This window comes from Protopterus annectens, chromosome 1.part1 (assembly GCF_019279795.1).
Source record: "Protopterus annectens isolate FY-2018-M chromosome 1.part1, PAN1.0, whole genome shotgun sequence".
Taxonomy (NCBI): domain Eukaryota; kingdom Metazoa; phylum Chordata; order Ceratodontiformes; family Protopteridae; genus Protopterus; species Protopterus annectens.
In genome coordinates, this window is record NC_056726.1 from 558,681,436 (window position 1) to 558,697,088 (window position 15,653).

Here is a 15,653-nt window from a genome sequence, read left to right on the forward strand (position 1 = left end):
CTGGTGTGTGTTCTGGAGGGCTATGTGTTCCATGTGGTGTGGTGCAAGTGTTGGCCTTCTCTTGACCAGCGATTCTGGTCTTGACTGGAAAGTGTGTGGCTTCCAATTTGGATATATAAGTGCATCTCTTGCAACTCTGAGTGTTGGGAGGTAGAGGAGAGGGCTGTAGATGTACATGAGGCCATTGCTACATTGCCTCAGGATGCCCAAGTTCACCAGGTTAACAGGAGAAAGCAGAGGGAACTGACCTTTAGACATGACTGGAGGGGTGGGTATTAATAATAAGTACTGGAGTTTTCTTGTAGAATGTTTAGTGCTGGTAGCACTTTTGTGTGCTACAATAATTGCTACAAGAAGTCTGGTAAAGTGCTAGACTAATAAGCTAGAAAAAGTGCAGGACAGGAGAGAACTAGCAGATCTCAGAAGCTTACAAACAGTCCAGGATACAGCAAATCTGTATCTGGACTAGGCTAGTTATTATTTTATTGCTAGTTTATTATTTTATTGCTAATAACGTCTCTCTCAGTTTTGTTCAATAAATCATTATATTCATTAATTTTGGTTTTAAACAACAAATGTTTAGATATTCTGTCCATATCTAAAAGTAGTGTGTCCATTTGCTTACAATAATCCTTAATTAAAACTTCTAGTAATTTGGCTCCATGCCGATCAAAAACCTCACATAGCACACATATGATATTAGAAAGAAAAATGATAAGAATGCCCTATATAAACATAGTGAGTCAAACTGTTCACATTACTTTAAGTTTGTAGTTATAGATCAAGTTAATTTGGAACAGAGGGGAGGTCCCAGTGAAGATTTTTTTGATTTTTTTTGGAATTGAAGTGGCAACTAAAAACTAATGCCACGACTATCCCTGGCCTTAATGATGCAATGTCTTTAAGTAGTGTTTTGCGGTTAAAGGGAGCTTATTTTATGTGATGTAAAAGTTTTAGTACATATATATTGTGTTTTAAACAGGTCTTCCAAACCTAATTTATGTAGATATTTCTTATCCTTGTTTAATTATGTTCTTTATTCTTGACTTAGCATGTTTTTTATTGAGAAAATGAAGTTTCATTAATTCACTTAGTTGCTTAGAGAACGTTAATTAAGGAGTGGTACTACAAATTGATGTGACTATATATATTGTGATTTTTCTTTTTTATTCATTCTGATGAAGTCCTTGGAACTGTTGGATGAAAGTGCTTAATAATAGATATTCATATGGGAACTGGATTGTCTTCTTCATTTTTCTATTTTTAGATGGTAAAAAGAACTGTATCTGTATGTTGTACACGTACAAATATCAGTTTATGACTCAGGTTATGAAAATTAAGATATTCTTTCATATTTCGGCAAATACCTGTGGCAGGTAACATGTCAACATGCTGAATAAGAACCATTTTTTCAAATCAGTATTAGTACTTGCAAGAAGTAGAAAGAACTATATATGTGCACTGTACACATGCTCAGATATCAGTTTGTTTATGACTTAGGCTTTGAAAATTATGATATATTGTCATATTTTGGTAAATAACTTTGCTAAGGAACATGTCAACATGCTAAGTAAGACGTCATTTTGAAGACAGTCTTAGTATTACAAAATGGTAAAAGAACTTTATTTGTACCTTTATGGTGTACAAATGTACAGATATCACAGTTTATGAGAAGTTTTAAATTTTTTCATATTTTGGTAAATAACTCTGCTAGGCAAGATGACAAGGTGATGAGTGAGGTATGGTTATGAAGCCACTATCAAATTGTACAATTTCATGTATTAATATGAATTGTGAGTATCATACATGGAAAGATATCCTAGTTTGTTTGCTTGTAGGATTATGAAAAATTCATATATTTGCATATTTCTGTGAATATGTGTGCAAGGAAGTAAGCAAGGTCAGGGTTGAAGTGTAATATTCACAGCAGAACAGACCAACATCAATTTCTGCAAAAAGTTAATGCTCATCTACGACAAGGACAGAAATCAAATACTTGGCTTAATTGTCGCATTTTGGAAATTAAGATATTTCTCATTTTTAAGTTCATAGGGTTATAGGTTCATAGGTAGGTACTAGGCTATTGGCCCTAGGGCCTATATAAGCCTAGCCAAATGGTACCCTGGCTTTTGCCACCCAAGAAAATTATTTCCCTGTGCCCCTGTCAAGCAGAGCCACACAAGTGATCCCCGGGTGAATTTCCTATCTCCCATCCAACCATCAAGATTTTTCTTGAAGAGTGCTAATGAGGAGCTTTGTTTGATATAGATAGGTAGTTTGTTCCAGAGTATGGGAAGTCTCTGAGACAGGAATCTATCCCTCCAGCATGTTCTGTTTATTGTGGTGACAAGGTTTAGGTCCCTAGAGCGTGTAGCTTGGAGGGATTTCTTTACGTACAGCATGTCCAACAGCTCTGGGTTTGACATAGCTTTGTATGTTAGGCAGAGATTGCCTCTGAGTAGGCGATATGCGACGGAGTAAAGCTGCAGTTTTTTGAGACAGTCTGCGTACAGCATCTGTTTGAGGATGGTAATCCTCTTTGTGAGTTATTTATGTGGCCTTTCCAGTTGTTGTAGATATCTTGAGAGGTACATACCAAAAGGGGCATTGTACTCTATAATGCCCATATCTTTGCAAAGGAGCATGATGATGACATCGTTTTGAAGCTGGCATTGAGCCACACAATGTCTACACTGATATGTAATATCTGTCTGTTACAGGTGATGATATATTATGCTTTATTAGTTTTCAGATTATGAGAAATATAATATTAATCATATTTCTGTGAATATCTCAGCAAAAAGACCATCACAAAGTAATAACATTTTAAAGCTGGTATTCATACAAACAAATTAACTACAAATTGCATGGCTCTACATGGAACGTTCACCAAGATGTTGTGATTTGTTTTACCCAAAAAAGGTAAAAAAATATGCATAATATCCGAATTCCTTGGCAAATATTTAATAATGACTTGGATATGCACTATCACCATTTACACTGTTGGAAAGGTCAGTGTCTGCTGAAAAACTTTCACATTTACATTTTTAGTCTTGCTCTTATGGTTAAAGAGTTATGAACATTTGTTTTCTGTATGGTATTACAAATGGATTATCTGAAAATGAGCTCAGGCTGCACTGTTGTTCCTATGGTGTAAGTAAGCAGACAGCATTTTCTGAGCTGCTTCAGAGTGAATGCGTTAAATGTAATCTGTGGTGCCATGTATCATATAGATGTCCATGGAAGCAAGGTGGGGAACAAAAGGTGGAGTAGCCAGTAAGTGGGAATAACAGTATGCCAGTGGTAAGTTGTCTAGAGAAAACAGGGGTACCAAACTATCACCAGAGTTTATATCCTATCTTAGTTGATAGAAATCAGGCCACTGCTAAAAGAGACACAGCCTCTGACATGACCATTGTGAAGCCTGCAGTGGTTAAAGAGGAGCAGTACTTGCTTGACCAGTCCACTCCAGTCACAGCTTTAGGAATGACCCCATTCCACATGCCTTTGGCCAGGGCTCATCTTGACTGGGAGCGTGGAAAGGGAAGAAAGCAAGTCAAGCAATTTTGTGTGTTTGAAGATATCCTTGGAGATATCTTGACAGGGAATTATCTTAATAATTCTGTACATTGTGTGCATGCAGTTACACACAGTCAGGCTTGGAGACAGGCATGTGAGTCTGGAAACCTGGGGGAGACCCAACAGACCTCACACCTGAAGCCAAGGCTGGTGAGGTGGCTATTTCAAGGAGGGAGCTACCCCATAGCAGTGAGCCTGAATGTGATCCACTGCTGCTGGTAGATACTGATGTTCCCTTGGACAGGGTGACTGCAAGGACAGAGGTGAATGGTAGTACCCAGGCTGACACTGAGGCACCACTGTCAGAGGATACCAAACACCTTGTGGAAGAGGAGATGGAAAGAGTTACAAAGATAGATTTGAGACATGCTCAGCTTTTGGACCCTACACTAAGAGGCTTGAGGGAGGTAGCTTGGAAGGCGCTTAATTCTCAAGGAAAAGAAAGGGAGTCTGTATAATTGAGCAAAGGGTTAAGGTATAGAGAGTGGACCCTGAAGGGGGGCTAGAGGGTGAGGTAATATAGCAGTTGGTAGTGCCTAGAGCAGTGGTGGCTGGTGACTTCAAATCAAAGGGGTGCTGCAGGAGACAGATGAATGGGTGGGGTCAATGGGAAGGGGTGCGGCCAACTAGAAAGGGGAGGAGCTATGCTCAAAACCACAAAAACTAAATATACTGCCCTGGGTGCCAAATCGTCATTATGAGAGTCAAATCAAGACAAAATGAAGTGTAGAAGAATAAAAATATTTCAATGCATTGGCTGCATGACAGCTTAATATCTAGATGGAAACAAAAAAGGTTGTGAGGCATGAAAAAATAAATTACTTTTTTTTAAATACATGAATGGAATGCCAGTCAAAATCAAGTATAAGAAAAACAAGCAGCACTCAACTCAAACCACTTCTTGCACTGCAGTTCTAATTATAATTTATATTCAGCTTTATTAAAGTACCAAGTAACATGCTGAAAGTAGAAATCTCTGATGCCCCCACTTGTAAAAATGTTCCTTATCCAAAAAAAGACCTGCGGCCTGACATCTACTTGTTTCATGGGGAAAACATGATCAAAGTAAAAAATGAAAAGCAAACAAGAAATAAGCTCAAGATACATTGCTTAAAAGGATTACTGTACAGGTTATGGACCACACTAAAAGGAATACTGTACAGGTTATGGACCACCCGATTGGCATTCTGTTTATGGGTAAAGCCTGCAGAGATGACTGGAAGTCTCCAAGTGTAATGAGACTCTTAAAATAATGTAATCCTGTCCTTTATTACAAATACTGGCATATGCATTTCAATACCCAAGGCTTATACATTATCTAGTTAAGTATTCTCTACATGGCAACAGAAAGGCTTTCAATGCTGGCAATTCTTTAACAGTATGCTTATTAAAGCTTACTTGCATCTTGCAATCTCAGCCAAGCTTACCTAATGGTCATTAAAGTATTGCTACTTAAACACAGAGCAACAGGCACTTTGAGTAATAAGAATAAATCAACAGTACAAAAAATATGACAGAAACCAGACCATTCTGTAAAAATCAAGGACAGATGAAAAGCCACTCTAGTACTTGTGTCTACCTTGAATGGGGGGATACTCTGCACATTTACACTGCATAACTACTCCTTGCCTTGCTTCGACACATCCAGAGTCACTACATGGGGGAGTGGGGTGCAACAAGTATGTCTCAGTTTGAAATGTCTCTGGCTGACTTGTGATGGCCCTGACACATTTGTCATACCTCTCAAACTTAGAGCAAGAAATCTGGACAAAGCCATACAAAGAAATGGGACAAAGGCCCAAAAATAAGGACAAATTTTAAAATATTGCTCTTATAAACTTAGAAAGATAATAGAGGTCTTGCATTAGTATGAATTTTCTGAATGGTATGAAATCTGAAACTCAAATGTCTGTCATTATTTTCTAACTTCAGTCTTTAATGATTTGTCACTAATTTGCCAAAAAACACAATTTTATGAAAAATGGACCAAAAATGTGATGTAAAAATATAAAATAGCAACACAATATAGCTGGGAACCTGTCAAAGAAGGGATACTTTAATATTAATACTGCTAACTTGAGCAGCTGACAAAATAAAAGAATCTACATGCATTTCTGAAATAAAAATAATCTAACTGATTATTACAGTTATTTCTTAATTATAAACCCTCCATGTTTTCTTCCAAAATTGCTATTTTCCGGAGGGATCATTAGGGGAAGAGCAACATTTTGAGCCAAAATCAGGGACAGTTGAGAGGTTTGGCTATGCCTTATTCTATAAAGCAATTTATTTGCATGTACCTCTCAACCTGTTAATGCAATAAATCTGGACAAGGCCAAACATATTGGGGGAACATATAAACAGTACTAAAAATTGCTCTTGTATAAACTGAGACAGTTGATAGAACAGGTCTTACTTTAGCATGCATTTTTCTGAAGGTTATGCAGTCTGAAACTCAGTGTGTCATTATTTAGTGACTTAATTGCTAAATGATTTGCCAGAAAACCACAAATTTTATGAGGAACAAACCAAAAATAAGAAGCAAAAAATCTATTCATTCTTTGAAAATCTGGACAGTTGGGAGGTATGGTTCAGCTGGGGCTGCCTAAGTTTGCCACCCTTCCCCCTCACAAAACCATGGTCAAATGGAGCCTCCCCCTGCAGCCATTGCAATGATCCATTACTTGGCTATTTCACTCCATTTACCATAAACACTAATGTGCATACTGATTTACTTCTATGATGATTTGAACATCATTTGAAAGTTTTATTTTGCATTTTACAGCACAAACACTAAGACATCTGCTAAACAAACTTGGCATTAAAACTTCTCTGCCATTGAAACTCACATTCATTGAAACAACTTTGAAACCCACATTCAAAGAAAATACATTTTACCCATGGCAGATAAAGATTAATTATGGGCTCTTTACAAATCATAGGCCCCTTGCATATGAAACATACATGTGCTCTTTGATACACCTTCCTATTGCTTTGAACATTTTTCCAGTAAACAATGAAACAAAACGCATGCACCAATGACAAAACTGCCCAGTTCAGAACATTTCCATCATAAAAGTCTACTCAAACTTCTACAGTCCACTATTATCAGTAAATATGCACAATTCTACAGTCCACCATTATCAGTAAATATGCACAATCTCTGAAGTAGTAAAAAAGTCATCTAAATAATTCCACTTTAAATAAATCTGTAATGAAGAGGTTGCTGCTAGCAATCACCTTTAAATTTCATGGTTTCATCGGAAAATAAAGTGTCTGATGCCCCTGAGGAATAAATTGCCTAAATTACATTAAAAATAAGCTAGTAATATTGCAATAGGAAATGGATGGCAAACTGATAACAGGCTCATAGTTAGTATCTTAACTTTCAGTACAGCAGCATTCACCCCTTATGGGAGTAGAACCAACAACCTTCTGCATCAAACGCAAGTACACAACCTGTTGTGCTATTAGCAATGCGAGCTGACTTAGCATAATCAGCACTAAACTTCTCTTCCCCTGCAGCTCTCAGCTCCTTGTAAAATCTACTCAATAGTCAACTGCATCTCAACTTCGCAGCACAAAAAATCTGGAAAAAGCCAAATTTATTGGGGTGGGTCAAAAGGGCAAAAACCAGGGATACATTAAACATTGCTTGTATAATCTTGGAAAGCTGCTAGAATAAAATGCTGTGTTACCACCATACATTTTACTGCCAAGGTCCCTGTGCAAAAGAGTCAGAACAACATACCACTATGCCAAATCACCTGCTTTGTGAAAGAAAAATGCTGTATTACCACCATACATTTTACTGCCAAGGTCCCTGTGCAAAACAGTCAGAGCAACATACCACTATGCCAAATCAGCTGCTTTGTGAAAGAGAGGAAGACTGAAACTTAAATGGCTATCATTTAATGAATTCAGTTCTCACCATAGCTGTCAACCTCTTAGCACAAAACACCTGGACAAACCCAGTAATGAGGGAATACAGCCCTCAAACATATTCAGTGAATTCAGTTCTTGCCATAGCTGCCAACCTTAGCACAAAAAACCTGGACAAAGCCAATAACATGGTAATACAGTCCCAAAAATAAGGACAAATTTCAAATAGTCATCTTATAAACTTAGAAAATTTCTATAATAAAAGGTTGTGTTACTATATATTTATTGGTAGAATAAAAAGTTGTTTTACTATGTATTTTCTGAAGAATATGAAGTCTGAAATTCAAATGCCTGTCAATTTTACTTCTGACGGAACAAAAACAATTTTCAGCAGAGGCCCAGGGAGAAATACTGTAGACACATGTCTTTGTAAAATGGCAGGACACCAGAGCAAATCCACACAAACACAGGGATAAGATGCAGACTCCACACAGAAAGCACCCCAGTCAAGAATCAAACCAGAAAACCTATAGCTGTGAGGCAACAATACTGCCACTGTGCCATTAAATATATAAGGAATTGAACATTCAGAAGCCTGAAGTCTGAAATGCCCGTCAATTTTATTTAACATTTGTTAATCAGGACAGTCTGACTTGGAACAAAAAAACAATTTTCAGGAGAGGCCCAGGAAGAAATAATGCAGACATGTCTTTGTAACATGGGAGGACACAAAAGCAAACCCACACAAACACAGGGAGAAGATACAGACACCCAAATATGGCACCCCAGCCAAGAATCAAACCTGATAACCTGCAGCTGTGAGGCAATAATGCTACCACTGCACCATCAAATATCAAGCAGTGCAGCATTTACAAAACACAGATATTATGAGGAACAGATCAGATCAAATATGAGGCAAAAATCTGCAATTTTTTTACAAATGGTGGTGGGTAAGGAATTCAGGTCTTTAACACCTGCATACAAGGTACAGGGTTCAAGCCTGAGGTATTCCCTACCACACCATCATGAGTCTAACCACCAGTATATTGCACCTGAGGCATTTTTACACACACACACACACACACACACACACACACTTCCAAATCCCTGTAGCAAACCACCATAAATCCCGAGTAAGCTACGAAACCCACGCAATCCACACCAGACCCCGCCCAACGAGACTGCAGCAAACTCCAATCCAGACCCTGCCCAATGAATTCCAGACTGCTGACATTACAGTCCTACCCTGATGCATTTTCCAGGACACTCTATGCAGTTTAAAGCTCCAGACTGTCTCAGCAGCAGTCCGGACTAGTGCGCATGCGCAAAAGTCCGCGATTTTTAAATTTTTTTTTTCTTTTTATTTCTTTATTTTTTCTTTATTTTATAGTTGAGGGGGCTGCAGTCCAGCAGTCCAATAGCATGGGCCGCCCCTAGCCTAGAGTCTAATGCCTGGCACTTCTAGCCACAGCCGATGACATTCCTTTTGCAGGTCATATGGGCATACATCTTACCAAGAGATGTATTATGAGGAACTTTTATTGGCCTGGGACTGCAAGGGATGTAACAAGGTACTGCAGGACCCGTGAGCAGTGCGAAAAAGTAGGCAAGGCAGGAGACAAGGTCAAGGCTCTTTTGATGCCTCTGCCTGTGATTGAGGAGCCATTTCAGATGGTAGCTATGGATATTTTGGGGTGTCTGAGCACCCCAAGCTCTACAGGGGAGAAATATATCCTGGTGGTAGTAGATTATACTAAAAGATACCCTGAGGTGGTGGCTCTATCCTCCATAGAGGCAGGGAAGGTGGAAAATGCTTTGTTGGTGATTTTCAACATGGTAGGTTTCCTGAGAGAAATACTGACTGAGAGAGGTGCCAGTTTCATGTCAGACCTGCTGGTTTGTTTGTGGAAGCCCTGAGGTGAAGCACCCAAAAAAACATGCTCTATCATTCTCAGGTTGATGGTCTTGTGGAGAGGTTAATCTCTGCACTAAAGACCATGCTACAGGCATTTGCAGACCAGTTTTATAGAGAGTGGGACATATATTTTCCCCATCTGCTGTTTGCATACAGAGAGGTACCCAAGGAATTCACAGGTTTTTCACCCTTTGAGTTGCTGTATGGGCATAGAGTGAGAGGGCCTTTAGATTTGATTCATGATGTGTGGGAGGGTGAATGTGAATCCCACAAGGAGTCTGTTGTGGCATATGTCCTAAACCACAGGAGAAGTCTTAGGGACCTCATGGGCTTGGCCCAGGAGAACTTTGCAGGAGTCCAACAGCAGAAAAAGGTCTCATATGAGAGGAATATTCAAGCCCGAGAGTATGCTGTGGCACAGCAGGTTATGGTTCTCATTCCTGTAAGACACAATAAGCTACAGCCAGCTTGGGAGGGACCCTTCAAACTGGTAAGGAAGGTCAGTGAAGTTAACTACATGGTAGAACTCCTAGGCAGGAGGAGGGGCACACATTGTACCATTTTACGATGATGAAACCTTACCATGATAGGAGCCCCTTGTGCTAAGTATCTGCAGTGGATGGCTGGAGGAGTCTGAGGGGGATCTATGGCTACATTGCACCAGCCAGCAAAATGCCAAGGTACTAAGGTGGAGCCTAATGTTACAGGCATGTGACATAACAGTGCAGCACTATAGTGGGGCCAGCAATGCCAAAGCAGATGGGTTCTCAAGACAGGGCATAGGTTAAGATATTTTGAGACAGGCCCATTCCTCTCAAGCAACATTTCTTAAGCTATGTCAGTAGAAGTAGGGCAGTGGATGTATAAGATATGCCAGCACAGCTAGCTGGATTTTTGTAAAGAGTTATATAGCATTTGTATATCAAACTGATTTGTACAGATGCTGAAAAAATGTATTTGTAATGCTGCTTGTGTTAAAAATGTACCAGCAGTGTGCCCTGCTGTACACAGAAAGAGAAATAAATGTATTATTGTAATTGTTTAAATGTATATATGTTAACAGAGGATGCTGGAAGAGAAGAGGTTAATCTCAATCCACCTAACTTTGAAAATAGTTTGAAATCAAACTACTTAGCTTAGGCCATAAAAGTTGTATCTTACAGTTTTCAATGCAACCAAAGAGCTGTACTAGGAAGCATTTTGCATTGTCTTTGGGGTGAGCTAACTGCTACCCTGAAAGGGTGGAGGTTTGACATTGCTTTATGACTTCCAGGAGCTGCATCAGATCTTAGCAAGGCTCTCTGTGTGTGTATTATTGACACATATGTGCTAAGTCATGACAGCTTCTAGCCAAGGAGGGTAGCTTGGGAACCAGAAGTCAGATGGCCAGATGTATGTCATGTCATTCTGTAATCCATTACTAAAAATGATATTTGAATACTAGATGAGACTGAAGTCTCATTGCAGTCTGTTTTTGGAACTTGACACCTACTTCATCTTGTCTTGCTCTGGTAAGGGACCAGGGATTAGTAATTCTTTAGACCAGTCAGGAAAATATAGTCAGAAGAGTTAAGTGCTGTTTTTCTTTATCTGTGGGAATCTATTCATCTGTGTTATTTTAATATTTCCTGTGGATGAAACCCTGGGATTTACTGTAAATAGATATTTAGCACTTTAATGTTTTTGTGTTATTATTAAATGTATTTAAACATTTAATTGTAGCTGGACTTTTAGATAATATTTTAGAGTACTTATATATAATTGGTGATAGCTTTGATATACAAATGATATTTAATTATTTACAAGATTCCAGCTAGCTGTGCTAGCATATGTTACACATACACTGCCCTACTTCTCCTGGCATAGCTGGCAATACTTCACATTGTCACATACATATCTCTCAATATCAGTCTTATTACACATGCCATTCAATTTTTGTCTTAGTATACACACCTCACAATCTCAGTCTTACTACACATGCTACTCCATCCCTGTCTTTCTATACATACTTCTCAATTTCATTCTTATTATACATGCCACTCCACCTTTTTCTTAATGGTCAATGGTCACATTCTGGTTCCCTGTTCATTTAGTATACATAACCCCCATTCTCAGACTTATTACACATGCCACTCCATCTTTGTCTTAGTACACTTACTTCCCAATCTCAGTTTTATTACACATGCCATTCCATTTTTATCTTAGTATACACACTTCTCAAACTCAGTGTTATAACACATACCACTCCATTGTTCTGTTGGTATACATTCCTTCAAATGCAATACTATAACACATGCTACTTCATCTTTGTCTTAGTGTACATACTTCCTATCTCAATCTTATTACACTTGTCACTCTATTTTTCTCTTAGAATACACACCTCCAAGACTCAGTCTTATTACATGTGCTAATCCATCTTTGTCTTACTATACACACTTCCCAATCTCAAGTTTTATTTCACATGCCTCTCCATCTTTGTCTTAGTATACATACCACCCAATATCAGTCTTATTACAAATGACATTCCATCTTTGCCTTAGTATAAATACCTCCCAATGCCACTCCACAATTTTCTTAGTATAAATACCGTCCAATCTCATTCTTTATACACATGCTACTCCATGTTTGTCTTTGTATCTCCACCCCCCCAACCTCAGTCTTATTACACATGCCACTCCATCTTTGTCTTAGTACACAAAACTCCCAATCACATTCTTATTACATATGCCAATCAATCTTTGTCTTAGTATATATCCCTCCCAGTCACAATCTTATTACACATGCTTCTCCATCCTTGTATCGGTATACACACACCTCCAGTCTGAATCCTAATAAATATGTTACTCCATCTTTGTCTTAGAATCTCCCCCACCAATGTCATTCTTATTACACATGCAACTGGATCTTTGTCTTAGTATACACACCTCCCAATCTCAGTCTTATTACACATTCCACTCCATCTTTGTCTTAGTATCATACCAGCCATTATTAGTTTTATTACACATGCCACTTCTATTTTGCCTTAGTATACACACCTCCCAATCTCATTCTTTTTACACATAAAACTCCATCTTTGTCTTAGTACACATACCTCACAATCTCAGTTTTACCACACATGCCTCTTCATCTTTGTCTTACTTTACATATCTCCCAGTATCGGTCTTATTAGACATTCCACTCGATCTTTGTTTTAGTATACACACTTCCCAATCACATTCTTATTGCACATGCCTGTCCATTTTTCTCTTAGCATGTATACCTCCCAACCTCATTCTTATTACAAATGCCACTCTATCTTTGTCTTAGTATACATTACTCCATTATCAATCTTATTACAAGTCCCACTCCATCTTTGTCTCAGTATACATACCTTCCAATCTCAGTCTTATTACACATGCAACTCCATGTTTGTCTTAGTATACACACCTCACAATCTCAATCTGATTACACATCTCATTCCGTCTTTGTCCAAGGATACATATCTCCCAATCTCAGACTTATTACACATTCCACTCCATCTTCATCTTAGTACACACACCTCCCAGTCTCAGTCTCATTACACATGCCACTCCATCTTTGTCTTATTACACATACCTCCCAATATCTGTCTTATTACACATGCTACTCCATCTTTGTCATAGTATACACACCTCCCAATCTCATTCTTATTACACATGCCACTCCATCTTTGTCTTAGAATCCATACCTCCCAATGTCAGTCTTATTACACACGCCACTCCATCTTTGTCTTAGTATATATATCTCCCATTCTCATTCTTATTAATCATGCCACTTCATTTTTGTCTTAGGATCCACCCCCCCCAGTATCAGACTTATTACACATGGCTTTCCATCTTTGTCTTAGTATGCATACCTCCCAGTATCAGTCTTATTACACATGACACTTCAATTATCTCTTAGTAATCATTCCTCCCAATCACAATCTTATTACACATGGCACTCCATATTGGTCTTAGTGTACATACCTCCAAATCTCATTCTTATTAAACATGCAAATCCATCTTTGTCTTAATATACTAATATACATAACTCCTAATCTGAGTCTTGTTACACATGACACTCCATTTTTTTCTTAGGAAACATACCTCAAAATCTCTTCTTATTGCACATGCAACTCCATCTTTGTCTTACTATACACACCTCCCAATCTCATTCCTATTACACATGCCACGCCATCTTTGTCTTAGAATCTCCAGCCCCCACAATATCAATCTTATTAGACATGCCACTCCATCTTTGTCTTAGTATACATACCTCCCAATATCAGTTTTACAACACATGCCACTCAGTCTTTCTCTTTATATACACCTCTCAGTCTTAATCTGATTACACATACCATTCCATCTTTGTCTTAGTAAACATACCTCACAATCTCAATGTTATTACAAATGCCATTCCATCTTTGTCCGTATATACATACCTCACAATCAGTCTTATTACACATGACACTCCATCTTAGTATGCACACCTCCCAATATCAGTCTTATTCAACATGCCACTTCCTGTTTGTCATAGTATACATACCTTCCAATATCATTCTTATTACATGTGCCACTCCATTTTTGTCTTAGAATACATACCTCTCAATCTCAGTCTTATTACACATGCCACTCCACCTTTTTTCTTAGTATAAATACTTCCCAATCTAATTTTTGTTACACATGCCACTCCATCTTTGTCTTCGTATGTAGACCTCCCAATCTCAGTCTTATTACACATGCCACTCCACATTTTTCTTAGTATAAATACCACCTAATCTCATTCTTAGTAATCATGCCACTTCATCTTTGTCTTAGTCTCTCGACCTCCAATTTCAATCTTATTATACGTGACATTCCATCTTTGTCCTAGAATACACAACTCACAATCTCTGCATTATTACACAGCTGAATCCATCTTTGTCTTAGTATACACACGTCCCAATCTCAATTTTCTTATACATGCCACTCCATGCTTGTCTTAGTATACATACCTCCCAATCTCAATCTTATTACATATGCTACTCTGTCTTCTTATTGGTTTACATTCATCCAATCTCAATCTTATTACATGTGCCACACCATCTTTTTTCTTAGTATACATACCTCCCATTCTCAGTCTTATTACACATGCCACTCCATCTTTTTCTTAGTATACATACCTTCTAATCTTAGTGTTATTACACAACCCCCTCCACATTTGTCTGAGTATACACATCTCCCAATCTCAATCTTATTACACATGCCATCCCACCTTAGTCTTAGTAAACATACCTCACACTCTCAGTGTTATTACACATGCCATTCCATCTTTGTCATAGCACACATATTTCCAATCTCAGTTATTACACATGCCACTCCATCTTTGTCTTAATATACATAACTCCCAATATCAGTCTTATTACACATGCCACTCCATCCTTCTCTTAGTGTAAATACCTCCCAATCTCAGTCTTATTACACGTCAATGCCACTCCATCTTTGTCTTGGTTTACATTCCTCTGATCTCAATCTTATTACACATGCCACTCCATCATTTCCTTAGCACACATACCTTCCAATATCAGTGTTATTACACATTCCACTCAATATCTGTCTTAGTAGACACAACTTCCATTCTCCATCTCATTACACATGCCATTCAATCTTTGTCTTAGAAAAAAAGCTTCGCAATCTCAATGTTATTACACATGCCACTCCATCTTTGTCATAGTATACGTACTTCCCAATATCAATGTTACCACACATGTCATTCCATCTTTGTCATAGTACACATAACTCCCAATCTCAATGTTATTAAGCATGCCAGCCCATCATGTTCTTAATATACATACTTCCCAATATCAGTCTTATTATACATGCCACTCCATCTTTGTCTTAGTATACATACCTCCCATTCTCAATCTTATTATGCTTGCCACTTCATCTTTGTCTTAGTACAGACCTCCCAATTTTATTTTTATTGCACAGGCCAATCCACTTTGTCTTAGTATGCACACCTCTCAATCTCAGTTTTCTTATAGTATTCTTGCCTCACAGCAAGAGGTTCTACTGTTCGATTCACGGCTGGAGTGCCTTCTGTGTGGAGTCTGCATGTCCTCCCTGTGGTCAAGTGGCCTCCAAAAGACATGCGTGAATGGGTGAGCCTTCGCAGAAGGTTGAGTGTCGAGCTGGCAACTCGGCACCAGAAAAAAATCTGCTGCCAATCATTAGCGGACCAGAGTTCCGCTGTGGTGACCCCTAACTGGGAAAAGCCGAAAAGGCAAACAACAACAACG

The 15,653-nt window shown here is 38.4% G+C and overlaps 1 protein-coding gene across 1 annotated transcript in view; it reads right to left on the minus strand.

Annotated features, from left to right (window-relative positions):
• Positions 1-15,653, minus strand: part of LOC122806387 (metalloprotease TIKI2-like) — a 2,408,899-nt gene that overhangs the window by 510,175 nt on the left and 1,883,071 nt on the right. The window lies entirely within an intron of this gene.